The 11,146-nt window shown below is 47.6% G+C and overlaps 1 long non-coding RNA gene and 1 other non-coding gene across 2 annotated transcripts; one reads left to right on the top strand and one right to left on the bottom strand.

Annotated features, from left to right (window-relative positions):
* Positions 1–284: 284 nt before the first annotated feature.
* Positions 285–3,615, bottom strand: LOC115301848. Its single transcript, XR_003913321.1, has 3 exons — positions 3,469–3,615; positions 1,351–1,720; positions 285–393 (listed from the first exon to the last, which is right to left on the bottom strand). It is a non-coding gene; the product is annotated as an uncharacterized LOC115301848 (long non-coding RNA).
* A 201-nt stretch (positions 3,616–3,816) lies between these two features.
* TRNAK-CUU lies at positions 3,817–3,889 on the top strand. The gene has a single exon. It is a non-coding gene; the product is annotated as a tRNA-Lys (tRNA).
* The last annotated feature ends 7,257 nt before the right edge of the window (positions 3,890–11,146 follow it).

Raw genomic sequence — 11,146 nt, 5'->3', positions numbered from 1 at the left:
AATAATTTTCTCAAAAAATTAAACTTAGGGGGTGCCTGGGTGGCTCAGTCGGTTAAGCCTCCAACTTTGGCTCAGGTCAGATCTCACATTCGTGGGTTCGAGCCCTGCGTCAGGCTCTGTGCTAACAGCTCAGAGCCTGGAGCTGCTTCCGGTTCTATGTCTCCTTCTCTCTCTGCCCCTCCCCCTCTCATGCTCTGTCTATGTATCAAAAATAAATAAAAACATTTTAAAATTAAAAAAAATTAAACTTAGAATTCCCGTATGACCCAGAAATCCCTGGGCTCTGGATACGTCACCGAAGGAATTGAAAGCAGGGACTGAACAGATCCTCATGCTCCAGGTGTCCCAGGGCGTCGTTCTCAACAGCCAGAGGGCGGGGTAACCTAGCTGTCCCTGGACAGATGAAGAGATAAACCAAAGGTCACCTAAGCAAGCAGCGGAGTGTTCTTCAGCCTTAAAAAGGCAGGCCGTTCTCCGCCTGCTACAACATGAACGAAGCTTGAGGACAGTGTGCTCAGTGGGACAATCCAGCCAGAAAAAGACAGACACTGTATGATTTCACTGATGTGAGGGACCTGGAGAGATCGTCTTTATGGACAGTAGAGTGGTGGGGCCCAGGGCTGGGGGAGGTGTTGGGGAGCCGGTGCCTCGGGAGGCCAGAGGGTCCGTCTGGGAAGCTGAGATCGTCCTGCAGACGGAGGGTGGGGGCGGTTGTACCCACTGAACTGCATGGGTTTTTTGAATAGGTTTTTTCTTAATGTTTAGTTACTTACTTCTGAGAGAGAGAGTGCGCATGTGTAAGGGGGGCGGGTTCCAGGTGGGGGGTGGAGAAAGGGAGACACAGAATCTGAAGCAGGCTCCAGGCTCTGAGCTGTTAGTCCAGAGCCCGATGTGGGACCTGAGACCACAGCCAGCCAGGTCATGACCTGAGCCCCTCAGACGCCCCTGCAATGGTCCCATTTTAAAGTCCTACTTTTCTTTTGCTTTCTTTTTTTTTTCTCATCTATTTTTATTTTATTTTATTTTTAAGAGACAGAGAGAGACAGAGCAAGAACAGAGGAGAGGCAGAGAGAGGGAGAAACAGAATCCGAAGCAGGTTCCAAGCTCTGAGCTATCAGGACAGAGCCTGATATAGCCTCGAACCCATTAACCATGAGATCATGACCTGAGCCGAAGTCGGACGCTTAACCAAATAAGCCACCCAGGTGCCCCCTCTTCTATTTTTTTAAATAACATTTATATGATCACACAAGTATATATATGCATTGTAGGAAGTTAGAGAACAAAGTTAAGCAAAAATTCAAAAAGTAAAACTTAGAATTCCTATTCCCCAAGTGTCACCATTAATACCTTAATAAATGGCCTTCTTGTTACTAAAAGGAGAAATTACATTTTATCTGCAGCCAGCTTTTCCCACTTTTCTATTGCAGTAAAGTTCCATTTCATCTAATATTCAAATGACAGTCGAATTTTCTCACGGGACCCTCAAATCTTTTTTATAGCGGGTTTATCCAGAACAGTGTGCAATCCACGATCACCGACTGAATCTGACTCGTACGGCCCTTCCGCCTCTCCATCTGGAAAAAGGCCGATCGGGAGTAGAACACAGCCGGAGACCCTGGGCCCTCCTCCTGCAGGGCTTCCCGCCTTCTGGTTCTGTGTCACTGCTTCCGTGTGGCACCATTCATCTGGGTCCTCGTACGTCTTCATTTCCTGTAAACTGGAATTAACATATGAAGCACTTTTTTGGATAGAATAAATAATTAGCACTGATTCTGCATACTTCATCTTACATCACTACTGAAGACACAGTAGCTTGCTGAGAAATAGTAAAATCACAGCAAAACCCAGATCGATTTCTCAGGGCGGCCCCCTCCGTCAGGCAGCTGGGCTAGCCGTCCTGCACCTGGGAAGTGACAGGTGTCGTGTCACTTGGACCCTGTGTGAACATCCAGGTCCCCACCAACTACCAATATAGTGGTTTAGCTACAATGATAATCCTTGTTTGTAAGGGTTTGAAATTATGCTTTTTCTGGTCCTCCATGTTTGTGGGTTTTTTCCCCTGCAAAGCAGAGCCCTCCCTCATCCACTGGGACTAGTTAGTGACAGGAACTACAGGTCCTGCTAGAGAAGCAAAGTGAGTCCTTCATTTTTCAGTTTTAGTGGGAGAGGGGCTTCAGAGAGCCTCCTTTCCCACATGGAGGAGTTTCGGTCCATAGGAAAGGCGTCTTCGCCTTTTATTTTAATTTTTTAAATTTATTTTTGAGAAACAGAGACAGCGCGAGCACATGGAGGGTCAGAGAGAGGGAGACACAGAATCTGAAGCAGGCTCCAGGCTCTGAGCTGTCAGCACTGGGCTCGAACCCACAAACTGTGAGATCATGACCTGAGCCGAAGCTGGACGCTGAACCGACTAAGCCCCCAGGTGCCTCTAAGCTGAACAAGTTTATCATAAATGCAATTTCTCTTATTTTCTGGATTCCTTGTTTTTAGAGCTTTTCAATTTATCTTTTCTAATTAATGCAATTTCTATTGAAAACCCTTATAGTACAAAAAATTTATTCAGACCTTTCACAAGTAGGAGCTCTACAGTTTGGTTAAGTATTGCCACCATGTATGACCAGCAATAAGATCTATCTTAATGTTCAGGAAGTATTAAAAATTGCCATTTCTTCAAAATATGCTTTTCCTGAATATTGACTGAAACTCCAGGGATCCTTCAAATCAAAGCAAGGCCACTCTGGAGCCAAATCATGAAGTCAAATTAAATGAAAATTCTACATCCTCAGATTTCACATGCTTCTCCCCATTCACTCATTCACTGATTCAACATTTTTCTTTTCTTTTCTTTCTTTTATTTTTTTAATAATAGTTTACTGTCAAATTGGTTTCCATATAATACCCAGTGCCTCTCCCCACAAGTGCCCCCACCATGACCATCACCCCCTTCCCCCTCCCCCTTCCCCTTCAACCCTCGGTTTGTTTTCAGTATTCAATAGTCTCTCATGATTTGTGTCCCTCTCTCTCCCCAAGTCTCTTTCCCCCTTCCCCTCCCCATGGTCCTTCCTTAGGTTTCTCCTGTTAGACCTATGAGTGCAAACATACGGTATCTATTCTTCTCCGCCTGACTTACTTCACTCAGCAGGACACCCTCCAGGTCCGACCGTTTTGCTACAAATGGCCAGATTTCATTCTTTCTTATTGGATCCGTTTGGGAGCGAACGCTGTATGGTATTTTCAGTTACTTTCTGAGACTGCGTTAGCTTTTCCATAACCTTTTACTGTATGAACAATACAGCACGGCCTCATTGAAAAATCCCATAAAACCTCAGAATAATTCCAGAAACCTCAAACGCACACGGGGTCACGAGAGGCCAGCTACCTCTGCTGCCAGGCCTTGGTTTCCCAGCTTCCCGCAGAGTTTCCGGGCCATTCCCCGGGGAGCCTGCTTTGGGCCGGTCCACGCACCTGTCCGCCACGTCCCAGGTCCCCGCATCGGGGGCGGGCGCCGGCCCGGGGCCTCCGCCACCTCCGCGGGCCCCGCCCCAAGCCCGCCCGGGTCTCCAGGCGCGAGTCTGGGGCCGCCGGCGCGGCCCCCTCCCCGCCAACCGCTAGAGGGCCGTTTCCACGTTTTATTAGACAATAAAGTTTGCGCGCGCAGAATCGGAAACGAACTGCAATGTTGAGTAAGAGTAGTGAAAAACTTACCCCAAAAAGTGTGGAAAAGAAGAAGAAAAGAATAGGAACCAGGTCTTGGAACAGAGTAAAATAACGTTATTCCTTTGAAAGGCTCTGGTAAAGACTCTGCTTCCGCCTGCCCGGCTAGCTCAGTCGGTAGAGCATGGGACTCTTAATCCCAGGGTCGTGGGTTCGAGCCCCACGTTGGGCGGCTGTGGTTTTGCTTTCGCTGGGGGCCCAGGCGTCTTCTCAACCGCGATCCTCCCCCCCAGGCTGCTTTCACCCCGGGCGACCCCAAGCTTCCCGTTTTTAAAGAGTGCGCTCCATGGGAAACCGTTCAGAGGGAAGGATCGTAGGACGGGGAACCCGCAGCCGGAGAACCATTTCATCGCGGCAGTGCGCAGGTGACGGTTACAAGGTGCAGAGAAGTGCAGGTCCCGGCCGCCCCCTGGGAAGGCCAGGGACTCGACTGTGAGGGGCCGGAAGACTCCCACAGTAGTGACGTTGTGGGGTTCTGCCAAGATGTTTAGAATGTGTGGGTTTTAATTAATAATTCATATTTAATTGAATGCGGCGTGGTCTTGATTAGTTTGGAGATCAGCAGTGACTCACGGGCTTTATTATGCATATTAATTTCCTGTCTTTAAATCCCTTGTAGTGAATGCACTTGCTTTTTGCCTGTGGGAAGGGCGAATGCCTATCTCCTTCAGGGATCAGGGCTCCCGGCTGTCACACACCGATTAGGTGGGTAACCTTCCCCCCCTCTAACTTAGTGATTCAAATTGAACATTTTTCCATCCTCCATTTCCGAGTCTCAAAACGTATCTCAAAAGCCAGCAAAGACTTTTTTTTTCTGCATAGGCTTTCCTAAAATAACCCAATTTCTTAGGGGCAAAACTTGGCCTTCAGGTTGACAGCAAAGGTTTTCCTGATCTTAAATCCTTCTCGTGGTTCGCAGCAATTCCCAGACATTCCCCGCAGTTCCAGATGCTCTTATCAATTCGGGATACGATTTCAGACTTCGGAAGGAGGGCATAGAAAATTACAGCATTAGAAATGAAGATCCCGAAATACCTCTATCATTACAGTACATAAAAAACCTCTAGGTGATGGGAGGGGACGTAGGATTTTTCAAAAGGCAAAAACCTTGTTTGAAGAAAAGGCAAACATGAATTGACAAGAAGTCAGTGAAGATATCACGCATCTAGTGACTGAGTGATTGATTGATTTTTAGTTTTTAGTTCTGGTATAATTAATATAGTCTTATGTCGGTTTCGGGTATACAATACAGTGATTGAATAATTCTGCCCGGTGTTCATCATGCTAAGCGCACGCTCCCCTAGAAGCCTTCATCATGCATCTGTTTAAAGATTTTTTCTCCCAATGTTTGATTCCTTTTTGAGAGCGAGAGAGACAGAGCATGAGCAGAAAAGGGGCAGAGAAGGAGACACAGAATCTGCACCAGACTCCAGACTCTGAGGGGTCAGCACAGAGCCCGATGTGGGGCTCGAGCCCATGAACCATGAGGTCATGACCTGAGCTGAAGTCGGACACTTAACCGACGGAGCCACCCAGGCGCCCATTTTAAACTGGACATTGGTGTTATAGGGTGAATTGTGTTCCCATAGCATGCATGTGTTGAGGCCCTAACCCTCGTACCCCAGAACGTGGCCTTATTTGGAAATAATGTTTTTGTAGATGTAATTCGTCAAAATGAGGACGTACTGGAGTAGAATGGGTCTTACCACCGTATAACTTGTGTCTTTATAAAAGGGGGAGCGTGGACACGACGCACACCCAGAACCGCACAACTGGACACCGGGGAGAAGGCCACGTGGAAACGCGCGGTGAGCCGGCGCCCAGCGTTACAGGAAGCCACCGGAGCTGCAGACGCACAAAGCAGGCCCCCGCTCCCAGCCCCCCGAGGCTGGCGCCCGGGGTCTCAGACCTCCGGCCTCCGAAGTGTGAGACCGAAATGCCTGTGAAAGCCGCCTCCTCTGTGGCACCTGTACCCCCAGGCCACCAGTAGAATCCAGGTTCTGTTAGGAGGTGATTTTGATTTAAAAAAATATTTTTTATGCTCTATTTAATTGCCATCCATTTCATTCATTTCATCCCATTTCATTTCAAAAGTATTGGGAAAAGCAGTGGTTTGATTGGGTGTGTAATGCCCAAAACGCAGCATCCTCAGCGGCCAGAGACCACCAGGGAGACCGAGGCACGCATGCGAAGGCAAAGGGCTTTATCATTACGGGCTTAGGCTCGCCGGGGCCCAAACTCGGGCTCACAGACTTCACCAGCGCAGGGGAGCCGTGCTGAGAGCCCCGAGCAAGGGCTGAGTAGGGTTTATATGGGGTTTGGGAAGGGGGAGTTACAAGAAATTGTGACACAGGTACAGTGACCCAATCATAATGGTACAACAGTATTGGCAGCAACATGAACCATACACATTGTTCAGAGCGTTCGTTACTTTTGGCGGGACCCAATCACAATATTTAGAGTCGTTTTGAAATGAACCAATTACAGAGCGAGTCCAGAGTCTTGTTCGGCGACTAACGGGTTCACTTTAACATTAGGTAACAGGGTCCTATCTAAAGTTCCCATCTGCAGGCCTCACCTTAAGGAATGTGGGGAGAGGTAGCTGGCCTTTCCTGATTGGATACTGCAAGGCGGTCTCTCCTGCTCTAGGCAATGTGTAAGTGCCTGATAGTTTTCGGAAACTGAAACTTAGGCCTTCTAGTTCAGAGGGGAAACTTAAAGCGTGTCATGGCGTCTGTTTGGTTCAGATTTGTGTTCTTACAGGTGCGGACCTACGTTCAGCTCTGGCAAGCGAGTTAGGGTCACAGCTTGAAAACTCGATCTCAAGGGATATTTTCTTCTGTTTCTGGCTGGTGATTGGTTGTGTTGACTCATGATTTAGGACTCATTTTACTAAAATAATGTTTTCAAAGATACATCAGATCAAACACCCTTTGGCTCTCACGGAACTCATATTTGAAGATTATATTCAATTATTCTATAAATGGTTCATCTTAAGAAAGCTTGCTAATTCTCTGTGGTTTAGTTTCTTTAACAAGTAAAGGACAAGAGGGGCACCTGGGGGGCTCAGTCGGTTAAGCCTCTGGCTTCGGCTCAGGTCATGATCTCACGGCTCATGGGTTCGAGCCCCAACGCGCTCTGTGCTGACAGCTCAGAGCCTGGAGTCTGTTTCAGATACTGGGTCTCCCTCTCTCTCTGCCCCTCCCTTGCTCCTACTCTGTCTTTCTCTGTCTCAAAAACAATAAACATTTTTTTTAAAAAGCCACACAAGTAAAAGACAAGAAAAAGAGACATAACTCAATCAAATGAAATCCAGAGAAATGTGTGAACTGATTTGAACCAACCAATTACAAAAGCATATTCATGACAGCCTATGAACAGAACCTGAACACTGACTGGATATGTGACAACGTTAACAAGTTATTTATTTATTTATTTATAAATTTTATTTTAGAGAGAGAAGGATCCCAGGTGGGGGAGGGGGCAGAGAGAGAGAATCCTAAGCAGGTTCCACACTCAGCATGGAGCCTGATGTGGGGCTTGATCAGAACCCCAGGATCATGACCTGAGCCAAAATCAAGAGTCAGATGCCTGACCAACTGAGCCACCCAGGCGCCCCAAAGTTATTTATTTATTTAAATATTTTATTATTTATTTTTGAGAGAGAGCAGGGGGAGGGGCAGAGAGAGAGGGTGAGAGGATCCCAAGCAGGCTCCACGCTGTCAGCACAGAGCCTGATGTGGGGCTTGAACTCACGAACCGTGAGAGCGTGGCCTGAGCTGAAATCAAGAGTCAGATGTTAACCGACTGAGCCACTCAGGCGCCCCGGAAGTTATTTATTTTTAAATGTAATAGTGGTATTGTGTTTAAAAGGAGCCCTCATCCATTAGCGATGCATACTAACTTGTCTCCGATGGAGGCAGTTACAGTATCTGGGATTTGTGCTCGGGGTTTTGGTGGAGGGACGAACGCTTGTTACCAAGGAAACAAGATTGGCCGCGTCATTCCCTGCGGGGGCTGCACCCTGGCTCTCTGTACCACACTCTCTGCTTTTGTACGTTTTTACAATCTCCACACATAAATCCTACTTGATTATGCACAAGCAAGATCGCCTTCACCCCCGGAGCCCAGTGACCACACGGCGCATCACTGACGGGACAGCCCGAGTCACGGGTGTCCTGACGGGACGCCCTGAGAAGTGCGGGGCGTCTCCGGTGAGACAGTCTTGTCAGGAACCCTCAACTTAGATCGAAAGAGGCTTCAGACCTGACTTTCCGCTGACAGAAAGTTTAAGGAGAAGTGAGTTAAGGAACAGCTGAGTGAGCTATCTGGCAAATCCAGATCCCAGACATTCGAGAAGCCTCAGGCTCTTCAGAAAGCAAAGTCATGACCACACACCAAGGCCGCTGATAACAAGCGCGTGGGTGGCTGCACTGTCTGTGCCTCTGGAGGCCCGCGGGGTCAGCGAGCTCCTTTCAGAATCACGTTAAATGTATGAAATCAAACCACATAGGATGATAGAGGAGAACAATTATATTGAAATACAGTTACCAAAATATCTTAAAATATGAAATAGTAACGTGCATGCTCATTTCTGATCTAACGATCTAGCAGCAGGTCTGGTAAGCACAGTGCTTTTAAAGTCACGCTGAATGACGCTGGATGTAAGGGGTGGCTTTGAGATCTATACACGCACTGCAGTGTGACATGAAATCGTCTAATTTATATTGTGGCAAAGCCACGGGGCTGTTCTTGGAGTTTGTTTCCTTCACTCACAATGAAAGCAAATGCTAAATTTCATTTTGAATGTGATGGAAGTAAAGATGTGATTTTTTTTTTTACTTATGCAAGTTCATGGACCCTTTGAATTATATCCATAGATTCCTGCCTTAAGAACTTCTGGCCGGGGCACCTGGGTGGCTCAGCAGGTCAAGCCTCTGACTTCAGCTCAGGTTTGAGCTCTCAGATTGGGGGTTCAAGCCCCACTTCAGGCTCTGTGCTCACAGCTCAGAGCCGAGAGCCTGCTTCAGATTCTGTTCCTGCCTCTCCCCCATTCGCACTCTGCATCTCTTTCTCTCTCAAAAATAAACAAACATTAAAAAAAGAATTCAGGCCTAGATTAAAAAAAATATTTTTTTTAAATGTTTGTTTTATTTATTTTGAGAGAGAAAGGGCAAGCAGAGGAGGGGCAGAGAGGGAGGGAGGGAGAATCCCAAGCAGGCTCCATGCTGTCAGCACGGAGCCCCACCTGGGGCTTGATCTCACAGACAGCGAAATCAAGACCAGAGCCAAATTCAAGACTTGATTTCTGCTCAGGTCATGATCCCAGCGTCGTGGGATGGAGTCCTGTCTTGAGCTCCGAGTTGAGTGTGGAGCCTGCTTAAGATTCTCTCTCTCTCTCTCTCTCTCTCTCTCTCTCTCTTTCTGTCTCTCTCTCTCTCTCTTTCCCTCTGCCCCTCTCCCCCCATTTGTGGTCTCTCTCTCACTAAATAATAATAATAATAATAATAATAATAATAATAATAATAGTAAAATACAAATGCATTTTAAAAAAAGGTTTAAGTGCACCTGGGTGGCTCAGTTGGTTGAGCATCTGACTTTGGTTCAGGTCATGATCTCACAGTTCATGAGTTCAAGCCCCGCATTGGGTAAGCTTGAGCCCTGCTTTTGTCTCTCTCTCTCTCTCTCTCTGCCCCTTGTGGGATTTTCTCTCATTCTCTCTCTCTGCCCCTCACTCACTTGCACCCTCTCTCAAAAAAAAATCTAAAAAACAAATAAATACGGGGCTCCTGGTGGCCCAGCTGGTCAAGCATCTGACTTCAGCTCAGGTTATGATCTCAGGGTTTGTGAGTTCAGGCTCTGCTTTAGGCTCTGTGCTGACCGCTCAGAGCCTGGAGACTATTTCGGATTCTGTTTCCCTCTCTATGACCCTCCCCTGCTTGCGGTCTGTCTCTCTCAAAAATAAATAAACATTAAAAAAAACCCCAACAAATAAAGATTTAAGAGATTTACCAACCAAATGCAAAATGTCATTTAATGCGTTCCGCTTTGAAAAAAACAAACAAAAAGTATACAAATATAAAAACATTTTAGGAACAAGTGAGGAAATGTTTAGTGGGAATTATATGATTTTAGGGTGTAAATAATGGGTATAAATTATCTAGGATGTAAATAAATAATGGTATTGTGGCATGTAAGAGAATGACTTTCTATTTGGAAGTACATAAAGAGGAAATCAGGAATGATATGTAACATTATTTTTTCTAGTTCTTTATGTTTGAGAACTTCACAATATCTAAAAGAAAGTGACTCGTTACCATATTTTTATTAGGGCACACAGCAGGTAAGGTAAAGTGCGCCACTCCTAATGTACAAGGTGATGGGCCTGTGCTTCTGTAAACACCACTGACCACGCCAGACGGAGATCCGGCCCCCGGGTTCAAGGTCCCGCCCCCAGCGTTCCGTCAAGCCCCTTCCACCTCAGCACTCACCGCCCTGATTTCTGGAGGAAATTCTGCTTGGCGGCCGGTCTCCTTTGCCCAGCCTGACTCGACACTCTATTAAGACCAGGTCGCTTGGCTGAGGGCCCCGGAGCTGGCAAGGATGTGGGAAAACAAGCTCTCAGAAATTGCTCCTTGAAATGTAAATTGATGACACTTCCATAAGGCTGTTTAAAATGCCACAGCCTTCGACTTAGTAATTCTACGTCTCTGGGCCTTCAAACCAACCAACCAACCAACCCAATGTGTACAATGGTTTAGGGTGAAAGACATGTTTTGTTTTGTTTTTTACAGTTTTTCTACCGTGAAAAATTGAAAGCAACTAAATGTCCTGCAACAGAACCAAGGTCAGAAAAATTAGGGTCTATTTATACCGAGGTACGTCCTGAAATGGGCGCAGATGTGACTGGCGTCACCTCTCGGCGACATCATCAAGTTTAAGAAAAGCAGCCACAGAACACCAGTCCAGTGTGTCCACGGGAAAGAAAAGCCCACAGGGCGTGACGGGACACGGCCGTGCGCAAGACGGGAGGCAACCCGTACGGGGCGCCCCGTACTGTGCACTTGCGAGCGCTGCGCCGGGAACAGGCCAAGTATTCAAGTAGGAGTTGTGTAGTTAACGCAAAGGCAACAACCACGACTTCGCTGTGAATAAGGAAGGCGGGGGGTGGGGTGGGGCAGGGTGCAGGCAGTGCAGGACGCGTGCACAGACCCGGCTGTGATCACCTGTGTTGGGGCCGGCAGGCGAGGGGGCGACCGGCGCGTGTGGGGCTGCAGGTAAGTGGGCGGGGGCAGGTGAGTGGGGGACGGCAGGTGCGTGGGGCTGCAGGTAAGTGGTGTGGCTTCAAAGTGAGGGGGCGGCAGGTGAGTGGCGGGGCGGCAGGTAAGGGGGGGGCTGAAGGTAAGTAGGGAGAGCTGCAGGTGAGTGG

Source organism: Suricata suricatta, chromosome 9 (assembly GCF_006229205.1).
Source record: "Suricata suricatta isolate VVHF042 chromosome 9, meerkat_22Aug2017_6uvM2_HiC, whole genome shotgun sequence".
Classification (NCBI taxonomy): domain Eukaryota; kingdom Metazoa; phylum Chordata; class Mammalia; order Carnivora; family Herpestidae; genus Suricata; species Suricata suricatta.
This window is presented reverse-complemented; position numbering and strand designations above follow the sequence as displayed.